The following is a 10,028-nucleotide window of genomic DNA, read 5'->3' as shown; positions in this document are numbered from 1 at the left end:
TTTCTAGAAAGAAGAGCTGCACCATCCAAAGTAGGATGGATGCCGTCTCTCCGGATCAGACCAGGTTTCCCCCAGAAAGTATTCCAGTTGTTAATGAAGCCCACGTTGTTAGCGGGACATCACCTCGACAACCAGCGGTAAAGTGAAGACGTACGACTAAACATATCATCACTGGTCCGGTTAGGAAGGGGTCCAGAGAAAACTACGGAGTCCCACGTTGTTTTTGAAAAGTTTCACTTTAGTGACCTCCGATTGGTGTAACCGGGTGTCATTACTGCCGACGTTAAAAACAGTCTGACTGTATTTATGATTAGCCTTAGTCAGCAGTTTCAGGTTTGATTCAATGTCGCCCGCTCTGGCCCCGGGAAGACATCTGATTCTGGCCCCTGGAAGACATCTGACTCTGTCCCCGGGAAGACATCTGATTCTGGCCCCTGGAAGACATCTGACTCTGGCCCCGGGAAGACATCTGACTCTGTCCCCGGGAAGACATCTGACTCTGGCCCCGGGAAGACATCTGACTCTGGCCCCGGGAAGACATCTGACTCTGGCCCCGGGAAGACATCTGACTCTGGCCCCTGGAAGACATCTGACTCTGGCCCCTGGAAGACATCTGACTCTGGTCCCGGGAAGACATCTGACTCTGGCCCCTGGAAGACATCTGACTCTGGTCCCGGGAAGACATCTGACTCTGGCCCCTGGAAGACATCTGACTCTGGCCCCTGGAAGACATCTGACTCTGGCCCCGGGAAGACATGTGACTCTGACCCCGGGAAGACATCTGACTGTCCCCTGGAAGACAGCTGTACACCCCCTCCCTGATTAGCTCCTACAGATAGCTGGTTATTTAGCATGGTGCACAGCAGTGATTCTAATTCTGTGACCCTGGAGCCCGAACTACACTACTCCTCCTCCTTCTCCCCTCCCTCCTCCTCCTCCTCCTCCCCTTCCTCCTCCTCCTCATTAAGGGAGACAGGGTTGTAACTAAACATGTCACACTGCAGGAAAAAACCAGAAGAGGTGGAGGGAGAGAGGGAAGACATTGCTAACTGCTAAGCTAGCAGCACCAAAACACCAAGTTAGTGAACGTTGGTCAAAGATTTAACAGGAGAATTGTTCAAGAAGAGCAAACATTAATTTTTAACTTGAGATTAGAAGAAGTGGAGAGATTTAGATACGTAGAATTCAGGAAGAGAAGCTGAAATAACAGAAGTAACACGAGTCACAATGTTTATAGACAGGAAGTGATGCAATCATCAGATGATGTCACGGTCAACTGTGTGGTGTTAAGTCCCCTTTTATTAATGTATCAGCTGAACAGTGTTCACTGTTAACTGTGATTTTAACTATTGTTGTGATTTTAACTGATTTTAACTATTGTTGTGATTTTAACTGTGATTTTAACTATTATTGTGATTTTAACTGTTATTTTAACAGTTGTTGTGATTTTAACTGTTGTTGTGATTTTAACTGTTATTGTGATTTTAACTGTTATTTTAACTGTTGTTGTGATTTTAACTGTTATAGTGATTTTAACTGTTAGTTTAACTGTTGTTGTGATTTTAACTGTGATTTTAACTGTTGTTGTGATTTTAACTGTTATTGTGATTTTAACTGTTATTTTAACTGTTATGTGATTTTAACTGTTATTTGTGATTTTAACTGTGATTTTAACTGTTATTTTAACTGTTATTGTGATTTAAACTGTTATTTGTGATTTTAACTGTGATTTTAACTGTTATTTTAACTGTTATTGTGATTTAAACTGTTATTGTGATTTTAACTGTTATTGTGATTTAAACTGTTATTGTGATTTAAACTGTTATTGTGATTTTAGCTGTTGTGATTTTAACTGTTATTGTGATTTTAACTGTTGTGATTTTAACTGTTGTTGTGATTTTAACTGTTATTGTGATTTTAACTGTTAGTTTAACTGTTGTTGTGATTTTAACTGTTATTGTGATTTTAACTGTTGTTGTGATTTTAACTGTTGTTGTGATTTTTAACTGTGATTTTAACTGTTATTGTGATTTTCACTTATTTGTGATTTTAACTATGATTTTAACTGTTATTTTAACTGTTGTTGTGATTTTAACTGTTATTGTGATTTTAACTGTTATTTTAACTGTTGTTGTGATTTTAACTGTTATTGTGATTTTAACTGTTATTTTAAGTTCTTGTGATTTTAACTGTTAATGTGAATTTAATTGTTATTGTGATTTTAACTGCTTTTGTGATTTTAACTGTTATTTTAACTGTTGTTGTAATTTTAACTGTTATTGTGATTTTAACTGATTTTAACTGTTATTTTAACTGTTGTTGTGATTTTAACTGTTATTGAGATTTTAACTTATTTTAACTGTTGTGATTTTAACTTATTGTGATTTTAACTGTTATTGTGATTTTAACTGCTGTTGTGATTTTAACTGTTATTGTGATTTTAACTGTTATTGTGATTTTAATTGTTGTGATTTTAACTGTTGTTGTGATTTTAACCTATTTTAACTGTTATTGTGATTTTAATTGTTATTGTGATTTTAACTGTTATTGTTATTTTAACTGTTGTGATTTTAACTGTTACTGAGATTTTAACTTATTTTAACTGTTGTGATTTTAACTTATTGTGAATTTAACTGTTGTTGTGATTTTAACTGTTATTGTGATTTTAACTGTTAGTTTAACTGTTGTTGTGATTTTAACTGTTATTGTGATTTTAACTGTGATTTTAACTGTTGTTGTGATTTTAACTGTTATTGTGATTTTAACTGTTATTTTAACTGTTATTGTGATTTTCACTTATTTGTGATTTTAACTATGATTTTAACTGTTATTTTAACTGTTGTTGTGATTTTAACTGTTATTGTGATTTAAACTGTTATTGTGATTTTAGCTGTTGTGATTTTAACCGTTATTGTGATTTTAACTGTTGTTGTGATTTTAACTCTTATTTTAACTGTTGTTGTGATTTTAACTGTTATTGTGATTTTAACTGTTATTTTAACTGTTATGTGATTTTAACTGTTATTTGTGATTTTAACTGTGATTTTAACTGTTATTTTAACTGTTATTGTGATTTAAACTTATTGTGATTTTAACTGTTATAGTGATTTAAACTGTTAGTTTAACTGTTGTTGTGATTTTAACTGTGATTTTAACTGTTGTGATTTTAACTGTTATTTTAACTGTTATGTGATTTTAACTGTTATTTGTGATTTTAACTGTGATTTTAACTGTTATTTTAACTGTTATTTTAACTGTTATTGTGATTTAAACTGTTATTGTGATTTTAACTGTTATTGTGATTTTAACTGTTATTGTGATTTTAACTGTTATTGTGATTTTAGCTGTTGTGATTTTAACTGTTATTGTGATTTTAACTGTTATTGATTTTAACTGTTGTGTGATTTTAACTGTTATTGTGATTTTAACTGTTATTTTAACTGTTGTTGTGATTTTAACTGTTATTGTGATTTTTTTAACTGTTGTTGTGATTTTAACTGTTGATTTTAACTGTTATTGTGATTTTAACTGTTCTCCAGCCTTCACCCACTAACCTCCCTGCGAAGGGGAGTATTAAACCCTTTAAATACATTAAAACAAACACACTTTACTGGTCTGGAAATGGAAACTGTTTATACTGGAGACGTGTGCTCTTTGATTCTTTATTAAGAAACTTGTATAAACTCCCTAATAAGGATTTGTGGAATACTTGGAGCTGCTGAGTTGAATCTTACACAATCACCACTTCTATGGAGAATAAAGTTACAGGAGAGCAGCGTGATTACATTATCCTGTGAGGGAAGGCAGAGGTGAAAAGACTGGGTAAATATTAGGTCAAAGTTCAAACCGCCCAGATAAATAGAGACATGTCTGATCAATCAAAGAACTCTAAAAAACCTCAGTGGATGTGTTGGAGACGTGAGACTACTTGATGCTTTCTGTCCTACATGTCATACTCATGACCAATGATAGAAGATCATCTCCTTCATCAGTACACCGATGACATTTGAACTATTAATGCAGTGATTAATGCAGAATGACATTAATCATCGGATGCAGGACACTGGAAGAATAAAGATTAATCAGGATGAAATGTCCTTGTATCGAAGATGAAGTTACCAACTAATAAATAGGATGGAAAACGTGGAAATATGGAGCCCCTATTGTCCTGTATGATATGTATTATTTATTATTTATTATTTATGCTAACCTTCAAACACCTAGTACGTAACCAATCACACACTTAGATCCGCTGATGAAAAACGACGGGCCATCCCTCCAACCCATTTTAAAACTCGTTGTGTAACGTTCTCCGATCACTCCGATCACTCCGATCATTCATCACTCAGATCACTCCGATCACTCAGATCACTCCGATCACTCAGACCACTCAGATCACTCAGATCACTCCGATCACTCCGATCACTCAGATCACTGAGATCACTCCAATCACTCCGATCACTCAGACCACTCAGATCTGTCGACTAAGCGACATTTTTAGAAGATAATTAAAAACCTTTTCACTCAGACAGGCTTTTGGTTGGTTTGTCTGAAGAGCTTCTTTTATGTATTATCCTTTTACTGGCTTTTCTCTCCACTAGTGTACTCGCTTCTTTGTTGTTATTGTGATTTTAACTGTTGCGATTTTAACTTTTGTTTTTACTGTTGTTGTGATTTTAACTGTTTGTTGTGATTTTAACTGTTATTGTGATTTTAACTTGTTGTGATTTTAACTGATTTTAAGTGTTGCTGTGATTTAACTGTTGTTGTGATTTCAACGGTTTGTTGTGATTTTAACTGTGATTTTAAGTGTTGCTGTGATTTTAACTGTTGTTGTGATCTTAACTGTTTGTTGTGATTTTAACTGTGATTTTAAGTGTTGTTGTGATTTAACTGTTGTTGTGATTTGAACTGTTGTGATTTGAACTGATTTTAAGTGTTGCTGTGATTTTAACTGTTGTGATTTTTAACTGATTTTAACTGTTGTTGTGATTTTAACTGTTATTGTGATTTTAACTGTTATTGTGATTTTAACTTGTTGTGATTTTAACTGATTTTAAGTGTTGCTGTGATTTAACTGTTGTTGTGATTTCAACGGTTTGTTGTGATTTTAACTGTTGTTGTGATCTTAACTGTTTGTTGTGATTTTAAGTGTTGCTGTGATTTTAACTGTTGTGAATTTAAATGTGATTTTAACTGTTATTGTGATTTTAACTGTTGTGATTTTAACTGTGATTTTAACTATTGTGATTTTAACTTTGATTTTAGGTGTTGCTGTGATTTTAACTGTTATTGTGATTTTCACTTATTTGTGATTTTAACTATGATTTTAACTGTTATTTTAACTGTTGTTGTGATTATAACTGTTATTGTGATTTTAACTGTTATTTTAACTGTTGTTGTGATTTTAACTGTTATTGTGATTTTAACTGTTATTTTAACTTGTGATTTTAACTGTTAATGTGAATTTAATTGTTATTGTGATTTTAACTGCTTTTGTGATTTTAACTGTTATTTTAACTGTTGTTGTAATTTTAACTGTTATTGTGATTTTAACTGATTTTAACTGTTATTTTAACTGTTGTTGTGATTTTAACTGTTATTGAGATTTTAACTTATTTTAACTGTTGTGATTTTAACTTATTGTGATTTTAACTGTTGTTGTGATTTTAACGGTTGTTTTGATTTGAACTATTATTTTAACTGTTGTTGTGATTTTAACTGTTATTGTGATTTTAACTGTTATTTGTGATTTTAACTGTGATTTTAACTGTTGTGATTTTAACTTATTGTGAATTTAACTGTTGTCGTGATTTTAACTGTTATTGTGATTTTAACTGTGATTTTAACTGTTGTGATTTTAACTGTTGTGATTTTAACTGTTATTGTGATTTTAAGTGTTGTTGTGATTTTAACTTATTGTGATTTTAACTGTTATTGTGAATTTAACTGCTGTTGTGATTTTAACTGTTATTGTGATTTTAACTGTTGCTGTTATTTTAACTGTTGTTGTGATTTTAACTGTTATTGTGATTTTAACTGTGATTTTAACTGTTGTTGTGATTTTAACTGTTATTGTAATTTTAACTGTTATTTTAACTGTTATTGTGATTTTCACTTATTTGTGATTTTAACTATCATTTTAACTGTTATTTTAACTGTTGTTGTGATTTTAACTGTTATTGTGATTTAAACTGTTATTGTGATTTTAGCTGTTGTGATTTTAACCGTTATTGTGATTTTAACTGTTGTTGTGATTTTAACTGTTATTGTGATTTTAACTGTTATTTTAACTATTGTTGTGATTTTAACTGTTAATGTGAATTTAATTGTTATTGTGATTTTAACTGCTATTGTGATTTTGACTGATTTTAACTGTTATTTTAACTGTTGTTGTGATTTTAACTGTTATTGTGATTTTAACTTATTTTAACTGTTGTGATTTTAACTTATTGTGATTTTAACTGTTATTGTGATTTTAACTGTCGTGATTTTAATTGTTGTTGTCATTTTAACTGATTTTAACTGTTATTGCGATTTTAACTGTTATTGTGATGTAACTGTTATTGTGATTTTAACTGTTGTTGTGATTTTAACTGTTATTGTGATTTTAACTGTTGTTGTGATTTTAATGGTTGTTTTGATTTTAACTATTATTTTAACTGTTGTTGTGATTTTAACTGTTGTTGTGATTTTAACTGTTCTTGTGATTTTAACTGTTGTTGTGATTTTAACTTTGATTTTAACTGTTATTGTGATTTTAACTGTTCAAAATAATACTTGTGGGCTGTTTTATTGTTGTGAAGAACTTTTCTTAAATTTATATCTGTGAAAGGTGCGATACAAATAAACTTTACATACTTAGTTTACATATTATGACACAGATGATGTACATTCATGTAGAATGTGGAGTGAACTTTAATACAGCCTGTCTCTCTTGCAGTCGTGTCCTTGTCCTGTCTCAGCTGTAGTTTGTGGTGACATTTGGATGTATGACACACTTTACTGGCTATCTATATTTGTTTAATTTCACTTTTGAAAAAACTATTTAAAACACATAAGTAAGTCTGCAACATGCGCTTGTGTCACACCCCTCCCTCCTCTGGTTGTGGAAGTCGCCTGTCTGACCGTTAGTGACCTCATTGATTGGAGGCGGTGTCGTTCCATTACTGTATGACATCATTCTGTTTCCTGATGACTCAGCATGTCACGTGGAAACAAACCATTACAGAGTTTTTAGTTAACTCTGCGTTCCTCCATCATCGTCTTCAGGCTCTTTATGAGCGGTTCTTTCCAAAAAAGACTGTAATTAAAGACTGTGTGGTGTTAAGTGCCCTTTTATGAATGTATCAGCTGAACAGTGTTCACTGTTTCCAGAGAAGAAGTTCTGTATCGTATCGTCTCCTGTTTCTTTCTGAGAACAACAGTGTTTTCTCCCTCCGGTCTTCACCTCCTCACTGCTGAACATTTCTCCTCCAGCCTTCACCCACTAACCTCCCTGCGAAGGGGAGTATTAAACCCTTTAAATACATTAAAACAAACACACTTTACTGGTCTGGAAATGGAAACTGTTTATACTGGAGACGTGTGCTCTTTGATTCTTTATTAAGAAACTTGTATAAACTCCCTAATAAGGATTTGTGGAATACTTGGAGCTGCTGAGTTGAATCTTACACAATCACCACTTCTATGGAGAATAAAGTTACAGGAGAGCAGCGTGATTACATTATCCTGTGAGGGAAGGCAGAGGTGAAAAGACTGGGTAAATATTAGGTCAAAGTTCAAACCGCCCAGATAAATAGAGACATGTCTGATCAATCAAAGAACTCTAAAAAACCTCAGTGGATGTGTTGGAGACGTGAGACTACTTGATGCTTTCTGTCCTACATGTCATACTCATGACCAATGATAGAAGATCATCTCCTTCATCAGTACACCGATGACATTTGAACTATTAATGCAGTGATTAATGCAGAATGACATTAATCATCGGATGCAGGACACTGGAAGAATAAAGATTAATCAGGATGAAATGTCCTTGTATCGAAGATGAAGTTACCAACTAATAAATAGGATGGAAAACGTGGAAATATGGAGCCCCTATTGTCCTGTATGATATGTATTATTTATTATTTATTATTTATGCTAACCTTCAAACACCTAGTACGTAACCAATCACACACTTAGATCCGCTGATGAAAAACGACGGGCCATCCCTCCAACCCATTTTAAAACTCGTTGTGTAACGTTCTCCGATCACTCCGATCACTCCGATCATTCATCACTCAGATCACTCCGATCACTCAGATCACTCCGATCACTCAGACCACTCAGATCACTCAGATCACTCCGATCACTCCGATCACTCAGATCACTGAGATCACTCCAATCACTCCGATCACTCAGACCACTCAGATCTGTCGACTAAGCGACATTTTTAGAAGATAATTAAAAACCTTTTCACTCAGACAGGCTTTTGGTTGGTTTGTCTGAAGAGCTTCTTTTATGTATTATCCTTTTACTGGCTTTTCTCTCCACTAGTGTACTCGCTTCTTTGTTGTTATTGTGATTTTAACTGTTGCGATTTTAACTTTGTTTTTACTGTTGTTGTGATTTTAACTGTTTGTTGTGATTTTAACTGTTATTGTGATTTTAACTTGTTGTGATTTTAACTGATTTTAAGTGTTGCTGTGATTTAACTGTTGTTGTGATTTCAACGGTTTGTTGTGATTTTAACTGTGATTTTAAGTGTTGCTGTGATTTTAACTGTTGTTGTGATCTTAACTGTTTGTTGTGATTTTAACTGTGATTTTAAGTGTTGTTGTGATTTAACTGTTGTTGTGATTTGAACTGTTGTGATTTGAACTGATTTTAAGTGTTGCTGTGATTTTAACTGTTGTGATTTTTAACTGATTTTAACTGTTGTTGTGATTTTAACTGTTATTGTGATTTTAACTGTTATTGTGATTTTAACTTGTTGTGATTTTAACTGATTTTAAGTGTTGCTGTGATTTAACTGTTGTTGTGATTTCAACGGTTTGTTGTGATTTTAACTGTTGTTGTGATCTTAACTGTTTGTTGTGATTTTAAGTGTTGCTGTGATTTTAACTGTTGTGAATTTAAATGTGATTTTAACTGTTATTGTGATTTTAACTGTTGTGATTTTAACTGTGATTTTAACTATTGTGATTTTAACTTTGATTTTAGGTGTTGCTGTGATTTTAACTGTTATTGTGATTTTAACTGTGATTTTAACTATTGTGATTTTAACTTTGATTTTAGGTGTTGCTGTGATTTTAACTGTTATTGTGATTTTAACTGTTCAAAATAATACTTGTGGGCTGTTTTATTGTTGTGAAGAACTTTTCTTAAATTTATATCTGTGAAAGGTGCGATACAAATAAACTTTACATACTTAGTTTACATATTATGACACAGATGATGTACATTCATGTAGAATGTGGAGTGAACTTTAATACAGCCTGTCTCTCTTGCAGTCGTGTCCTTGTCCTGTCTCAGCTGTAGTTTGTGGTGACATTTGGATGTATGACACACTTTACTGGCTATCTATATTTGTTTAATTTCACTTTTGAAAAAACTATTTAAAACACATAAGTAAGTCTGCAACATGCGCTTGTGTCACACCCCTCCCTCCTCTGGTTGTGGAAGTCGCCTGTCTGACCGTTAGTGACCTCATTGATTGGAGGCGGTGTCGTTCCATTACTGTATGACATCATTCTGTTTCCTGATGACTCAGCATGTCACGTGGAAACAAACCATTACAGAGTTTTTAGTTAACTCTGCGTTCCTCCATCATCGTCTTCAGGCTCTTTATGAGCGGTTCTTTCCAAAGAAGACTGTAATTAAAGAAATTGGAGCTGCAGTAATGAAGAGAGTTAAATTTAGAACGAAGCTGAAATGACAAAAGATCAGGAAGGAAAACTAGAGCTTGAAATATTCAGGCTTCTTTGATGGAATCAAACTCACATTCTTCAGATGTTTTCTCATATTAATTCAAATGTTTCAAC

The 10,028-nt window shown here is 33.1% G+C and overlaps 1 long non-coding RNA gene across 1 annotated transcript; it reads right to left on the bottom strand.

The window, feature by feature from the left end:
• Positions 1–4,944: 4,944 nt before the first annotated feature.
• On the bottom strand, positions 4,945–5,777 carry LOC138614602 (uncharacterized). Its single transcript, XR_011310302.1, has 3 exons — positions 5,741–5,777; positions 5,216–5,241; positions 4,945–4,970 (listed from the first exon to the last, which is right to left on the bottom strand). It is a non-coding gene; the product is annotated as an uncharacterized lncRNA (long non-coding RNA).
• Positions 5,778–10,028: the final 4,251 nt, after the last annotated feature.

This window comes from Brachyistius frenatus, unplaced genomic scaffold, assembly GCF_029030835.1.
Source record: "Brachyistius frenatus isolate BFR_SWC_R1_liver_20210118 unplaced genomic scaffold, ASM2903083v1 Contig_532, whole genome shotgun sequence".
Taxonomy (NCBI): domain Eukaryota; kingdom Metazoa; phylum Chordata; class Actinopteri; family Embiotocidae; genus Brachyistius; species Brachyistius frenatus.
This window is presented reverse-complemented; position numbering and strand designations above follow the sequence as displayed.